General features: G+C 39.0%; 1 protein-coding gene across 1 annotated transcript in view; it reads right to left on the bottom strand.

The window, feature by feature from the left end:
• Positions 1 to 17,356, bottom strand: part of LOC131945042 (uncharacterized) — a 42,901-nt gene extending 25,545 nt beyond the window's left edge. Inside the window, exon 1 of the mRNA XM_059306026.1 lies at positions 17,156 to 17,356. The gene's annotated coding sequence lies outside the window, so the exon portion shown is untranslated. The remainder of the gene's footprint in view (positions 1 to 17,155) is intronic.
• Between the last annotated feature and the right edge of the window lie 448 nt (positions 17,357 to 17,804).

The raw sequence follows: 17,804 nt of genomic DNA, 5'->3' as shown, positions 1-17,804 counted from the left end.
ATTGCAAGGTCAAGGTTATCTTGCGTCGAGCTCTTGACATAACACGCCCCCAAAGATGTTCTTGACATCCAAACAGATGAAGGCGGCCTCTCCATTAACTTGTTGTACGTGTACGATAACTGGATACTGACCTTGATAATACACTCAAATGGAGTGATCTGTAAACGGGGTGAATTGAAAATAAAGGTAGGCAACTTCGAATGGATTTGAAAAAAAAAAAGCGAAACTATTTTTAGATGAATGCGATGTTTTTATAATGCTCAGAATGAACTATTTACGCCCACGTAACAAGCTTAAAAGTTTGCTTGGAAATAACGAAAAAAACACATTTGAAGACAGTTTACAAGCACTAATGCAATTGTTCATAGATTGATAAATTGGAATAATGTCTGTGGTTCTCATTCACTCGCCCCACCTACCCTTTACTCAATGTAGGATTTGTTCTGAACTTTTAAAATAATGAAATCGTTTTTTAATATAAGAAAAAAGATAGAGTATGTTTTTTTTTTTTACATTTCTGTTTTTTTCCAAATGAATAATTTAAAACGATGTTCGATTAAATTGGAATAAAATTAATATCAAATTTTCATAAAGTATTGACGCAAAACAGGAAAATAGACTCGAAGGTAAATTAAAAAACCCAACTACTTTTGAACTTTCCTGCTAGATTTATTGATTGAAAACGTATCAGCAGCAATGACGTTGGTGGAGTTTTAAATTATCACCGCTAATGATTGCCACTAAAAGTGGAACACATTTTATGCACAAACAAGATTCGTTAATGAAAATGTAAAGAGCTTTTAAGTCGGGTGAGGTTATTCTTTTTTTTCTCTGCATACGTTGGTGACAAGGCAGACGGATACATTCACCTGGGGTCAGGCTGACACGAGATCTAGGTCGTGCTGTTACGTCACCCGCTTGTTGTCCTGGGGTTTAAAATCTAACAGAAGGACGGGAGAAGATGATAGAAAAATCTAGATCTTTTTTTTAAAGAAAGAGACGGAACGCTATGGCGCCAGAAACATAGGAAAAAAAAGACTTTTTAGACACACGTTAGGAGTGTGAATATATCAGATGTTACATTAGTCAAAAGTCTGTGTGGGTCAGACAAGACACAAGTCAGAAGTTTGTGTGGATAAAACAAGACACGAGTCAGAAGTTTGTGTGGATAAAACAAGACACGAGTCAGAAGTCTGTGTGGATCAGACAAGACACGAGTCAGAAGTCTGTGTGGATAAAACAAGACACGAGTCAGAAGTTTGTGTGGATAAAACAAGACACGAGTCAGAAGTCTGTGTGGATCAGACAAGACACGAGTCAGAAGTCTGTGTGGATCAGACAAGACACAAGTCAGAAGTCTGTGTGGATCAGACAAGACACGAGTCAGAAGTCTGTGTGGATCAGACAAGACACGAGTCAAAAGTCTGTGTGGATCAGACAAGACACAAATCAGAAGTCTGTGTGGATCAGACAAGACACGAGTCTCTGTGTGGATCAGACAAGACACGAGTCTCTGTGTGGATCAGACAAGACACGAGTCTCTGTGTGGATCAGACAAGACACGAGTCTCTGTGTGGATCAGACAAGACACGAGTCTCTGTGTGGATCAGACAAGACACGAGTCAGAAGTCTGTGTGGATCAGACAAGACACGAGTCTCTGTGTGGATCAGACAAGACACGAGTCTCTGTGTGGATCAGACAAGACACGAGTCAGAAGTCTGTGTGGATCAGACAAGACACGAGTCAGAAGTCTGTGTTGATCAGACAAGACACGAGACAGAAGTCTGTGTGTATCAAGCCATGTGCTATTGCTCAACTCAGCCGGGCGCCATCTGGTGCACTAAATTGGCACGGACACCTTAACAACTAGGGTATTGACACCCACACCCACAACACACACATACACGAAAACCCACATATACACACACATAGGCACACACACACACATTCAGGAGTTCAGACGAACAGCGACCATAAAAATGAGTATAGTGTGGTAAGCTGATGCCCCCTCTCCTAAGACCTCTAGCGCTGATCAAATCAAGTTACCTAACTCGAAAAATTGCCTTCAGTAATGTGTGTGTTCATCCATGTCGAACCAAAATAGAGAGGATCGATGCGCCACAATTTCTGAGTGAACTCCCACTAGGAATTAAATCATGCCCATCTTCACATACCACTACCACTTCCCCCCGAGTAGAGCATGCGATTAGCCTGAAAGTTACCAAGTTATCCCGGACCTCTATAAAATGATAGATGGAAATCGTCAACATTTCAAATAAGTCTTAACGCCCTATATCCACTCCTACTCTGTCATTCTACACCTTAATGATATATTTTGTTAGGTCTAAACAGTTATATCCAATATATATATATATATATATATATATATATATATATATATATATATATATATATATATATATATATATATATATGTGTGTGTGTGTGTGTGTGTTTTCCTGCAGTATAACATAGTTTCCTGCAGTATAACATAGTTTCCTGCAGTATAACATAGTTTCCTGCAGTATAACATTGTCGTTGTTGTCGAGCCACCGATATAAGCACAGATATGCCAATCTTTACCCAGACCACGCCCCTGCTTTACAACCGTTCGAACAATCCACTCTGTTGTTGATATTTCTTCCCATTCTGACCCCTGACCCCGGGAAAGGTCACGGACAAATTGTGAGTGTGTATGTTAGTTTTGGTTAACAAAAAAATGCTAAAAATGCTAGATCTAATAGGGGACAAGGTGGCGCCACTTTGTTAAATAATTTAACCCATAATTGTATAAATAATTTAGCCCACAATAGAAAAAATAATTCAGCCTATTGATGTCTAAACAAAATTCAGCACATTTTTTGTATAGCTAATTTATCCCATTTATTTATAAACAATTTAGCCCATTCAAAATGCTATTATTAGATATCGGCCTCAATAAAAGCTAGAGCATGTTGACGTATTACTATGGCTGGTGTCATTATCTGCGGTACTAGCTGATTCAAACAGTGAGGCACGGCTAGTGGAAAACAACCGATGAATATTTACATCTAGGCTATTTGCATGTTTATCAAGGTCAGTAAACAATCACGAGGGAAACACACACCCACTCACACACACACACGCACACATTGTTGTGGTTGAATCACTGGGTCAAGTGGTTCATAAAACTGCACCACCCTTACTCCCGGAGCTAAAAAGTGATAAACTTTTAAATGTTAACAAATATAACACTGAGTTCTTTGATTCACCTTTTAAAAATACACACACAGTTTCATAGCCAGGTTTGTATTGAAGTGGGCTCGAAGTGATACGTTGGGGGGAGGGATGTTCATCTTTGACTGACGTCACGCAATTGTTGATTGCTCCCACCCCCCCCACCTTAAATGACGCCTTAAATGACGCCTTAAATGACAACTCAACCTGCTCCTCCGGAGTTTTCTCTCTTGAAATCTCTGTCTACAATATTTTATGTCGTGGTTCTCTGTCTACAATATTTTATTTCGTGGTTCTCTGTCTACAATATTTTATGTCGTGGTTCTCTGTGTCTACAATATTTTATGTCGTGGTTCTCTGTGTCTACAATATTTTATGTCGTGGTTCTCTGTCTACAATATTTTATTTCGTGGTTCTCTGTCCACAATATTTTATGTCGTATCTCTCTGTCTACAATATTTTATGTCGTGGTTCTCTGTCTACAATATTTTATGTCATTGTTCTCTACAATATTTTATACCGTGGTTCAAAATCAGGTACAGAGATGATTTTTAAACTGCCTTCTACAAAACAAACCTTCAACAAAGCCAAATAACCTTCACACTCTCTCATCCCCTCCCCCCATGTCACACATCATCACTTAAGTCCGACCCCCCCCCAGGAATGTGACCTCGTTTATTAACGACCCCTAATTAAAGCTGTATAACGGAAGACATACATCTATAGAGTGCGGCTGATAATTTATTATTCACGATAATCCAGACAGCGAAACTCAACTTATTTCAGCTGACAGTAAAATTTGAGAGTGAAAATGAATACGTTTTTTTACTTAACAACAAATAATGCTATTCCTTAAGCAAAAGGAGAAATAAAAGATTATAGTATTGTATTTCAAATTTTCATTTCAGAACCTGTTATTTTATTTAAATTTATTTATGAGGCTGACATTTTGATTTCTTTGTTCAAGATATACAAAAAAACCAGTGTTCTTAAAGTATAATTAGTAGCGAAGAATGGCACACGTCTATGTCAAGACAATTTGACATCACGACCTGGTGGGGGGAAACAAAGCCAGACAAAGTGACAAAAAAGCAGACAAGCGGTAACACAATACCCCGTCTCTTTCCTTAACAATGCCTCTAAGGCATTACCCCAGCCCCCCACCCCCACCCCTTCATCTCTGAAAAAAGCCCCGGTAAGCCAATAGGTCTTGGAAAGTACACCATTAAGAGTTGAACACATACTTAGTAAGAAATAGTTTTGGACAGGAGGTTGGTGTTGAGAACTTTCAGGTACCGCATTGTACCACTGGTCAGACGTCTTACAACTGTACCACTGGTCAAACGTCCTACACGACGGACGTCATATAACTGTACCACTGGTCAGACGTCCTACAACTGTACCACTGGTCAGACGTCCTACAACTGTACCACTGGTCAGACGTCCTACAACTGTACCACTGGTCAGACGTCCTACAACTGTACCACTGGTCAGACGTCCTACAACTGTACCACTGGTCAGACGTCCTACAACTGTACCACTGGTCAGACGTCCTACAACTGTACCACTGGTCAGACGTCCTACAACTGTACCACTGGTCAGACGTCCTACAACTGTACCACTGGTCAGACGTCCTACAACTGTACCACTGGTCAGACGTCCTACAACTGTACCACTGGTCAGACGTCCTACACGTCAGACGTCCTACAACTGTACCACTGGTCAGACGTCCATTACACCACTGGTCAGACGTCCTACACGTCAGACGTCATATAACTGTACCAGTGGCCAAACGTCCTACAACTGTACCACTGGTCAAATGCACTATTACATTTTTGAAGCCCTTAGACTAAATATCAAATCCGCTAAGTCATTCACGTGGGTTGAACGGCATTATTAAAATTTTAGCCTATATATTATGGCCACAACGGCTACTACGAAAGCCGCTCAACGCCCATATATATATATACATATATACATATACATATACATATACATATACATATACATATACATATACATATACATATACATATACATATACATATACATATACATATACATATACATATACATATACATATACATATACATATACATATACATATACATATACATATACATATACATATACATATACATATACATATACATATACATATACATATACATATACATATACATATACATATACATATACATATACATATACATATACATATACATATACATATACATATACATATACATATACATATACATATACATATACATATACATATACATATACATATACATATACATATACATATACATATACATATACATATACATATACATATACATATACATATACATATACATATACATATACATATACATATACATATACATATACATATACATATACATATACATATACATATACATATACATATACATATACATATACATATACATATACATATACATATACATATACATATACATATACATATACATATACATATACATATACATATACATATACATATACATATACATATACATATACATATACATATACATATACATATACATATACATATACATATACATATACATATACATATACATATACATATACATATACATATACATATACATATACATATACATATACATATACATATACATATACATATACATATACATATACATATACATATACATATACATATACATATACATATACATATACATATACATATACATATACATATACATATACATATACATATACATATACATATACATATACATATACATATACATATACATATACATATACATATACATATACATATACATATACATATACATATACATATACATATACATATACATATACATATACATATACATATACATATACATATACATATACATATACATATACATATACATATACATATACATATACATATACATATACATATACATATACATATACATATACATATACATATACATATACATATACATATACATATACATATACATATACATATACATATACATATACATATACATATACATATACATATACATATACATATACATATACATATACATATACATATACATATACATATATACTTATATATATATATATATATATATATATATATATATATATATATATATATATATATATATATATATATATATATATATATATATAATTGTGTATGAGTGAATATGTTCCCTCACTCATTAGTGATTTTTATTTGTGTGTGTTCTTGTACTTATATGATTACCCGTTCATAACTATTGTACCTATTATCAGTGTTCTTGTATACTCATACATGTTCTTTCTCTTTTGTATTTATTGTTATATTCACTGCTATTTATACCCAACAGTTTATTATTCTAGTGTGCTAGTATTACTGTGAGATTTATTTAAACATCATTGTAGAAAAAATACAAACTCGTTCAACGAACGTGTGAATGCCTTAGACAAAGTACTGTAGAAAATAAAAATTTGACACCTTCTAATTAAAAACAAATTCAAATCCTCAAGTTCATCACGACATTTCACAGCTTTCAAGCAGGAAAAACAAACGTTTGTTTATAATATGTTATTATTTTTTATGCTTTCCTTCATCGTTTTTTCAATTTAGTTAAATAATAAAAAATTCGAATCAAACAAACATTAAGATTGGTGTGTTTGTGTGCGTATGTGTGTATGTCTAGATGAGTAGTATATCCTTGCTGCGAGTAAAGTTGTATTAGACATATGAAGCAATCTTTAGTGTACCAACATTTGGTGAGTACCGCTTGGACTAGAGACCCCCCCCCCACACACACACACCAACCGTTCTGCGTTCATTTTAATTTTCTAACATTTGAAAAAGTAACTAGATCAATTTAAATTGTAATTTAACTAGGTATTTTTTTTTACTGTTGTGACGGGTTTAAAAGTCCTGATGCTAACGTCATAACAGTTTTCTATCAACCAGGCAAGCGGGGGAAACGGGAGTCAGTACTCACGTTTTCACTATTTGGCCACGTTCCACGGCATGTACAGCACTTGGCCACTCTCTATGGCATGTACAGCACTTGGCCACTCTCTATGACATATACAGCACTTGGCCACTCTCTATTACATGTACAGCACTTCTCCACTCTCTATGTCATTTACAGCACTTGGCCACTCTCTATGGCATGTGCAGCACATGGCCACTCTCTATGACATTTACAGCACTTGGCCACTCTCTATTGGCATGTACAGCACTTCTCCACTCTCTATGACATGTATAGCACTTGGCCACTCTCTATTGGCATGTACAGCACTTCTCCACTCTCTATGACATTTACAGCACTTGGCCACTCTCTATGGCATGTGCAGCACATGGCCACTCTCTATGGCATGTACAGCACTTCTCCACTCTCTATGACATGTACAGCACTTGGCCACTCTCTATGGCATGTGCAGCACATGGCCACTCTCTATGACATTTACAGCACTTGGCCACTCTCTATTGGCATGTACAGCACTTATCCACTCTCTATGACATTTACAGCACTTGGCCACTCTCTATGGCATGTGCAGCACATGGCCACTCTCTATGGCATGTACAGCACTTCTCCACTCTCTATGACATTTACAGCACTTGGACACTCTCTATGACATGTACAGCACTTGGCCACTCTCTATGGCATGTACAGCACTTGGCCACTCTCTATGGCATGTACAGCACTTGGCCACTCTCTATGGCATGTACAGCACTTGGCCACTCTCTATGACATGTACAGCACTTGGCCACTCTCTATGGCATGTACAGCACTTCTCCACTCTCTATGGCATGTACAGCACTTGGCCACTGTCTATGACATGTACAGCACTTGGCCACTCTCCATGAGACGTGCAGCATTTGGCCAATCTCTATTGGCATGTGCAACACATTTGCAAATCTCCATGACATGTACGCCACATTTGGCCATGACATGTGCGGCACTTGGCCACTCTCCATTGCACGTGCAGCTTTTAGCCACTCTCTATGAATTAGACATCATTTGGCCACCATCTATGACATATACATCATTTGGCCACTCTTTATGACTTGTGCATCATTTGGCCACTCTTTATGACTTGTGCATCATTTGGCCACTCTTTCTGACTTGTACAGCATTTGGCCACTCTTTCTGACTTGTACAGCATTTGGCCACTGTTTATGACTTGTACAGCATTTGGCCACTCTTTCTGACTTGTACAGCATTTGGCCACTCCCTATGACTTGTACAGCATTTGGTCACTCTCTATGACATGTACAGCATTTGGTCACTCTCTATGACATTTACAGCACACAAAAATTATGTGTATGTTAGGCGATGAGTTTGTCTAAGCTTTTGGATGCAAATCTTGCAGCAAAATTTAAATTCAGTTTTAATTTTATATCACACAGATGTGAATACACATTCTAGTTACTTTAACATTCAGGAATTTACAATGGAAGAAAAGAAAGTTAATTAATAATTGATTAGCAGGCACAACAAAGAAGAAAGCAGATTAAAGGACAATTATTGATTCAGAAATTTGGATAATATGAAAGAAGTCGCCCTTAACAGGTCACTGGTCGTTATCTCCCTTGTACAAGGAACGAATGGCAGTCTATATACTACAGAGATTTGAGTCTTACAGTACCGCTCTATACCGGCTACCTACTCTAAAATATTGTTACATTTTCAAACGTCCATGGAAGGTGTCCTCACAACTATTGTTATTTGAGTTATGGAAATGTAATCTAATGTTCAGCAATGTGGATGTGACAAAACCATTAAGCAGCTTTTAGTGAGGAATCAATTGCAGTTATTTCCCTTTTATCTAAGATGGCGTTCAGCGTCGTCCGATTCACACACATTTTACAACGAGGAATAAAAAGTTGTTTCAAGAATCTGGGTCAGGTATAAAAAAATTGCAGCAAAAAGATGCATAAACATGATTTCGTAATGATATATTGTTTGAAAGGGTAAAAAAAAAATTCATTTTTTTTAAAAATGTAAAAGTCCAGAATTTATATTTTATTCTTAGACAAGCTTAGAGTTGATGCTATTTTACAACACCCCAGCGCTTATTATTTAAGTAGGCAATAAAAGTGAAGCTTCAATGATCAGGGCGAACTTGGCTAATGGATAAATGTGAAAACAAACTACATGCTAATGTCAAAAAAAAAAAAATGTCAGCAATGAATTATTACATTAAAATAATCTTCAAGATATTGTATTTTACAAAGTGAATTCTCTTTACACGTGTGAATTGGGTTATTGAAGGGTGTTATAGTTTACATGCTTGGATAATGAAGACAGATAGTGTGAACAGAGAGTGTAGAAGATATAATTGGAAGCTAGTATGGGCAGATAGTATGAGCGGATATTATGGCCAGCCAGTATGGGTAGATACTTTCCGTTGATACAAAGACAGCGAGTGTTCCCAGAGGGTGTGGGTAGCTACCATGGGCAGATAGTATGAGTAGATACTGTGGGCAGATAGTATGAGTAGATACTGTGGGCAGATAGTATGAGTAGATACTGTGGGCAGATAGTATGAGTAGATACTGTGGGCAGATAGTATGAGTAGATACTGTAGGCAGATAGTATGAGTAGATACTGTGGGCAGATAGTATGAGTAAATACTGTGGGCAGATAGTATGAGTAGATACTGTGGGCAGATAGTATGAGTAGATACTGTGGGCAGATAGTATGAGTAGATATTGTGGGCAGATAGTATGAGTAGATACTGTGGGCAGATAGTATGAGTAGATACTGTGGGCAGATAGTATGAGTAGATACTGTGGGCAGATAGTATGAGTAGATACTGTGGGCATATAGTATTAGTAGATACTGTGGGCAGATAGTATGAGTAGATACTGTGAGCAGATAGTTTGAGTAGATACTGTGGGCAGATAGTATGGGTAGCTACCATGGGCAGATAGTATGAGTAGATACTGTGGGCAGATAGTATGAGTAGATACTGTGGGCAGATAGTATGAGTAGATACTGTGGGCAGATAGTATGAGTAGATACTGTGGGCAGATAGTATGAGTAGATACTGTGGGCAGATAGTATGAGTAGATACTGTGGGCAGATAGTATGAGTAGATACTGTGGGCAGATAGTATGAGTAGATACTGTGGGCAGATAGTATGAGTAGATACTGTCGGCAGATAGTATGAGTAGATACTGTGGGCAGATAGTATGAGTAGATACTGTGGGCAGATAGTATGAGTAGATACTGTGGGCAGATAGTTTGAGTAGATATTGTGGGCAGATAGTACGAGTAGATACTGTGGGCAGATAGTATGAGTAGATACTGTGGGCAGATAGTATGAGTAGATACTGTGGGCAGATAGCATGAGTAGATACTGTGGGCAGATAGTATTAGTAGATACTGTGGGCAGATAGTATGAGTAGATACTGTGGGCAGATAGTATGAGTAGATACTGTGGGCAGATAGAAAGGCAGCTAGTACTGGCAGATATTGGCAAATAACGAGCACCTTGTATAGGCAGATAGTAAAACCAGATATTTCTATTCTAGACGGTTAAAAAAACCTCTGCCCTCTGGGAAACAACACAAACACGTTGGGTATTATGTAACACGACGCTAGGCTCGGTGTAAGATTTAGTATGATGGCTGTTGCAGCTGCATTCCGCGTGGAAGAAAACTGCACTGGGAATAAAAACAACAATGTGCATTTCCCTTCTATTCTGTAGGCAGCTTAAATCATTCAACTAATCACACATATTGCGATAAAGCTCTTGTAATTAATTAACTAGAGTTTTTAAAATTTAGTTTCGTATATTAAAATTTACCAACAAGGCGTTCAAACATCTGACGTAAATTATCCCCCCTTTTCTTTATATTTACCTTTCTTTAAATTTCATCGTTATCTCCCCTGCACGCCAGTACAAAGAGAGTGTTATGTTTTTACTGCCGTGGCCAGTTAACTTATGCGTACGCAGATGTTCGTTCAGCTCCTGTTTTCCCTTCTGATGCCAGCCGCAGTCACGTGACTAGATCATAAATTTAACGGTGGATTAACAGAACGTGTCTTTCTGATCTGACATCCAATTTTTTTTTACCAACTTCGGTGTAGGTGGTGTTACAAAGACTTCCGCCCGTAATCCGGTAATTAGAATTAAAAAAAAAAAGAAGACCCAATTGCAAAAAAAAATTCAGTTTGTTGAATTAAATAATATTTTCCCTTAAACAATGAGAATTTTGAGACGGCAAAAAGCGAACGACGTGGCTACGGTGTGCAGAGAGCGCGATATTTCTTTCCCTTTTTTTTTTTACTTCTATATGAATATCAACGGAGAGGTAGACAAAACAGAGTTACCCCTCCCCTCGCCTATGTTTCCCTAAGAAGGGCAGTAAACCTAGAAGTTCGTCCCCCGCCCATACAGCCTGTAGCGACATAGGAGCTAACACGGGAAACATCGGCACCTTCACACAACGCTATGTAATCTGACTTGGCAGGCACCTTCACACAACGCTATGTAATCTGACTTGGTAGGCACCTTCACACAACGCTATGTAATCTGACTTGGTAGGCACCTTCACACAACGCTATGTAATCTGACTTGGTAGGCACCTTCACACAACGCTATGTAATCTGACTTGGTAGGCACCTTCACTATGTAATCTGACTTGGTAGGCAACTTCACACAACGCTATGTAATCTGACTTGGTAGGCAACTTCACACAACGCTATGTAATCTGACTTGGTAGGCACCTTCACACAACGCTATGTAATCTGACTTGGTAGGCACCTTCACACAACGCTATGTAATCTGACTTGGTAGGCACCTTCACTATGTAATCTGACTTGGTAGGCAACTTCACACAACGCTATGTAATCTGACTTGGTAGGCAACTTCACACAACGCTATGTAATCTGACTTGGTAGGCAACTTCACACAACGCTATGTAATCTGACTTGGTAGGCACCTTCACACAACGCTATGTAATCTGACTTGGTAGGCACCTTCACACAACGCTATGTAATCTGACTTGGTAGGCAACTTCACACAACGCTATGTAATCTGACTTGGTAGGCAACTTCACACAACGCTATGTAATCTGACTTGGTAGGCACTTTCACACAACGCTATGTAATCTGACTTGGTAGGCAACTTCACACAACGCTATGTAATCTGACTTGCTAGTCTGCATAAGTATAGTGGTAATTCTATTTGTCTCGATGATGTGCGGGTGTTGATGCCTAAACATTGCCGGACATAGTATTTATATAAAAAATATTATTTGCCTCTTGTTTAAAAGTTTAATATACCACTTAATATTGTTTACAGGATAACAGGAATCTTGTTTTCTAAAATTATACTTTTCTTCCTCATAAGACATTAAACAGTTGTCAATGTTTTCTCTCCCCTCCCCCAACCTTCCCTGTCTGACGTAACAGCCCCAAGTTAACCGGTTATTTAACAACTTAAACACGTCTTACACAAAGATTCCCTGCAGAGTTTCTTCCAGGCATCTCTTCGGAAAATTTTTACCGCCCCCTCCGAACGAAATGAAATTTATATAATTTATATAGAAAATATATACTTTTAACAGTGTCCGCCCCCCCGAAGAAAGTCTACAGCCCCCCCCCCCCCCCCCAAAAAAAATTTCAAGTGCCCCCCCGGAGAAAAAAGTCTGGAAGAAACACTGATTCCCTGTCTTCCCCACACAAATGCCACGCCCTCCATCTCTTTACGACATCTGCTGGTGTGAAGAGAACTCATTGACGCTAACAAGTTGAAAAAACCTTCCGCGGACATCTGGTGTGCGTTATTGACCCGGAAATGACCCTGTTTCTACACTAGTCTCAATGGCCGCTGTTTTAGCTTTGTTCTCGGCACATGGCTAAACTTAAACGTACTCTACCGGCCAGCAACATCGAGTTCAACTTTTTTTTTCCCGTTCTAAATTCTATAAGACGTTTTTATGCTCTTTAGATGCCAAGAAAAACTTTTCAAAAGTCCGTCATAGGGTTTGTCGACATCGTTTTTCGATAATTATATTTTGTTCTATAATCTTTGATTAGCTGATACAATGTTTCTTATAAATCCTTAAAAGCTTATGATAAACAGTTTTCATGTTCTCTTTCATGTATATTGGCGTAAAAGAGTTCCAGATTCTAAGAACAATTAGCTTTGATGCGACACTTGTTTTTACATAATCGAACTCTAATACGCAGTTGAATGCAACAGATTAGAGAAAGCGTTTGGCTAATATAAAAACAACGATCTTACTTTTTTTTTTCTGAAAGCAACGAACTAAAGTTCTAACACTTTCAGGGCGGTTGTTATTCACACAACAATCGTTAGAGTTGTTCGTAATATTAGAGATATCGGAAACAGCGCTCAGTTATTGATATGATTAAAGGCTGTAGATACAAATTGTTGCGATCACACACAACACACACAGATACGATGATACAAGCAAACATTTTTTTGTAAAGATCTAAGAAACAGTTCCAATGATATAAACACAAGTCGTTATATTGATTCAACTTTGATGATGCTAGTAAAAATTGATAGGTAGATTTGTCTCTAATCTAATGATGCCAATTGGTCTTATGTAAGATTTGAACTGAAACAAATATATTATGTCCTACACGACACAGCTACACAGCTACACACACACGACACAGCGACACGCTCACGACACAGATACACACACGACACAGCTACACACACGACACAGCTACACACACGACACAGCTACACACACACGACACAGCTACACACTTACGACATAGCTACACACACGACACAGCTACACACACGACACAGCTACACACACGACACAGCTACACACACACGACACAGCTACACACACACGACACAGCTACACACTCACCACACAGCTACACACTTACGACATAGCTACACACACCCCACAGCTACACACTCACGACACAGCTACACACACGACACAGCTACACACTCACCACACAGCTACACACTTACGACATAGCTACACACACGACACAGCTACACACTCACGACACAGCTACACACACGACACAGCTACACACACACGACCCAGCTACACACTTACGACATAGCTACACACACGACACAGCTACACATTCACGACACAGCTACACAGCTACACACGACACAGCTACACACTCACCACACAGCTACACTCACGACACAGCTACACACACGACACAGCTACACACACTCACGACACAGCTACACACACGACACAGCTACACTCACGACACAGCTACACACACGACACAGCTACACACACGACATAGCTACACACACGACACAGCTACACACACGACACAGCTACACTCACGACACAGCTACACTCACGACACAGCTACACACACACGACACAGCTACACTCACGACACAGCTACACTCACGACACAGCTACACTCACGACACAGCTACACACACGACACAGCTACACACACACGACACAAAGTATAATTTAACGTTGACTGCAAGTACTGCCATTTACCTAAAGATACCTATGACGTAAGCTTAATTGAAAACTACCTTCTTCATATCCAAAAATGAGGTCACCCATTAAGACGTTTTAAAAACTGGCCTTATTGTGTAATATTTTCTTTTAAATAGAGAAGAAAAATATTGTTTTCAAAGCTGCTAATTGGAGTTCATTGAAAATAGCTTTTAATTACGTTTAATTAGGGCTAATTTTCGTTAATTTTGAGACAAGTAATTTGAAAATTAATTTAGAGAAATATGACGCCTTTAGAGTTTTAATGCTAATCTTTAGCCAAGAAACAACCGACATCTTTAGATTTGAGATGTTGATAAAAGTCGTTCAAATATTTGAGGTCAGTTATAAGATGGTATCAACTTGTTCTAGCGATTTAAGTGAGACGAGGGTATAGATTGATGTAGGATTGGGCGCACACGTAGAGGCAAGGGTGGAAGACGATACTACGGGGGGGGGGGGGAGAGATAAAATAGGACAGGGGTAGGAGCAGGAATCGGAGAATTGATTGAAGAAGGAATTGAAACAGGCAATAGTGAGCAGGAAAGTATGTTGAGGACCATACCAATCCTCCATTTGACTTACATGATGGTTGACAGTAGGTGTTAACCAGCCAGTAGAAATGTGCTGATCTACACAAGTTAACCTTTAACCAGCCAGTAGAAATGTACTGGTCTACACAAGTTAACCTTTAACCAGCCATTAGAAATGTGCTGGTCTACACAAGTTAACCTTAACCAGCCAGTAGAAATGTACTGGTCTACGCCACAAGTTAACCTTTAACCAGCCAGTAGACATGTGCTAGTCTACACAAGTTAACCTTTAACCAGCCAGTAGAAATGTACTGGTCTACGCCACAAGCTAACCTTTAACCAGCCAGTAGAAATGTGCTAGTCTACACAAGTTAACCTTTAACCAGCCAGTAGAAATGTGCTAGTCTACACAAGTTAACCTTTAACCAGCCAGTAGAAATGTACTGGTCTACGCCCCACTTTGATCAGTAGAAATGTGCTTGTCTACAGTACACCACTGAACACAACACGCAACCCAAATGTCTCCAGACACTCCAGGGTAATTCACAGAGAGGTTCTTGGCACCGACCGGTGCTAGAAACGGCTGGACGGGTCGATGGACAATTTGGTGGACAAAACTTCGGACATTAGGTGGGCATAGGGATAGTTTCTAGGCCCAGTTACTACCCCTAAAGAGAGTCAGGTATTGAATCTGAGGAATCAGTGTTGGAGGGGTTAATGAATCAGTTCTGGAGGGGTTAATGAATCAGTGTTGGAGGGGTTAATGAATCAGTTCTTGAGGGGTTAATGAATCAGTTCTTGAGGGGTTAATGAATCTGTTCTTGAGGGGTTAATGAATCAGTTCATGAGGGGTTAATGAATCAGTTCTTGAGGGGTTAATGAATCAGTTCTTGAGGGGTTAATGAATCAGTTCTTGAGGAGTTATTGAATCAGTGTTGGAGGGGTTAATGAATCAGTTCTTGAGGGGTTAATGAATCAGTTCTTGAGGGGTTAATGAATCAGTTCTTGAGGGGTTAATGAATCAGCGCTGGAGGGGTTAATGAATCAGCGCTGGAGGGGTTAATGAATCAGTGCTGGAGGGGTTAATGAGACACTCAGGTCGTGCGCTGTTCCACTCGACCTTGCTTTGCAAACAAAAACATTGAACCGAGTCCGTTTTTACTCTGGTAATATTTTAGAAATTTAATAGACAGCCCTAAGGTTTAACACGCAGCAATCAATAAAACAAGAGAGAGAACACTTATATTGTTCACAAAGAACATCCCCCCCATCCGCCGACACCCAACTGTTCAAAGGTTGACGTTCGATGACATGTGATTGTAAGGCCGCATGTGGTTATCAATGATCGATCTATCAAACGTGTGTTTCGGCATGGAATAAGTAGCAGAGTTTCTTTTAGTCATTTTTCTCCGTTAGGGCATTATATTTCTGGTAGGGGGGGGGGGGAGATGGACACCAATTAAAACATTTTCTATGGACATATTTTTTTCCATTTTATCCAAGGCGGTGGACGTGTTCGGCAGTGCCCCTCCCACCCCCCCTGCCTGTTGGGGCACATACATAGGGTTTCTTTCCGACACTTTTCTCCTGAGTTGTGGGGCAGGGTGGGGGGGGGGGGCGGTACTCAAAATTTCCAGGGGCTGGCTGAAAGTGATTAATATAAATATTTTTTCTTCTTTTGGATATATTTAATATTGATTACTATTTAGTCCGGGAGTGGGGAGGGGGGGGGGGGTGGTGGTGTAGGTGTAGGTGTCAGAAAGGAAAATTGAAAGTAATCACGTACTTTTGCTTTATACATAAATAAAAATACAGCTAATATATTATATACAGGCAGTAAAACAGTGTAATCGTAGCATTTAAAATGCAAAACTTACCTAACTTTTCTTGAGTTTTTTCAACAGTCAATACGTAAAAGTACTTTGTGTTGTCATCAACTGTAGCATGTCTATTCAAATATCCCTTCTGCCCAGCACCTCTGTTTATACGCGTGATACTAATGCATGTTACCGGGCCACGCCGTCTCGTTATCGCTCACCGTTACTCTACGAGCGCCCGGCTATCAGCACAGCGACGCTTCGCCCTTTACTCGGGTGTTCTGCAGCTATCGCGGTGCGTACCGCGTTTCGTGCGCGGGTTCACCGCTATCAAACAAACGTGTTTCTATTTTTAACCACACAATGACGCGTAACGTAAGGGCAACCTGCTAATGGTGGACCGGTGTTTTCTCTAATCAAGGTCACCAAGGTCAGCTCTTTGGGCGAAGCTGATTTGGCAACGTATCAAAACTGGACACAACATTTTAGCCGGTGCGCTGGGTAAACATTTGTTTTCCTTTGGTCCAGAGTTGTTACCGCACGGTAATACAAACTCAGGGTACTCCCAGTAAAGTACTTTTTCAAGGTGAAGGTTGTCAGACCTGTTGGTTACTCCAGACTGTGGGTCTTAAGAGCAAAGGTCATTATAACATAGAAGGTAGTAAGTTATTCTCTAGGTCATTAGACTGACGGTCCTTACATTGAAGGT

This window comes from Physella acuta, unplaced genomic scaffold (genome assembly GCF_028476545.2).
Source record: "Physella acuta isolate Inbredline_101_S28 unplaced genomic scaffold, ASM2847654v3 ptg000519l, whole genome shotgun sequence".
In the NCBI taxonomy this organism is placed as follows: Eukaryota; Metazoa; Mollusca; class Gastropoda; family Physidae; genus Physella; species Physella acuta.
Note: the sequence above shows the minus strand (reverse complement) of the source record. Positions and strands in the feature narration are given on the sequence as shown.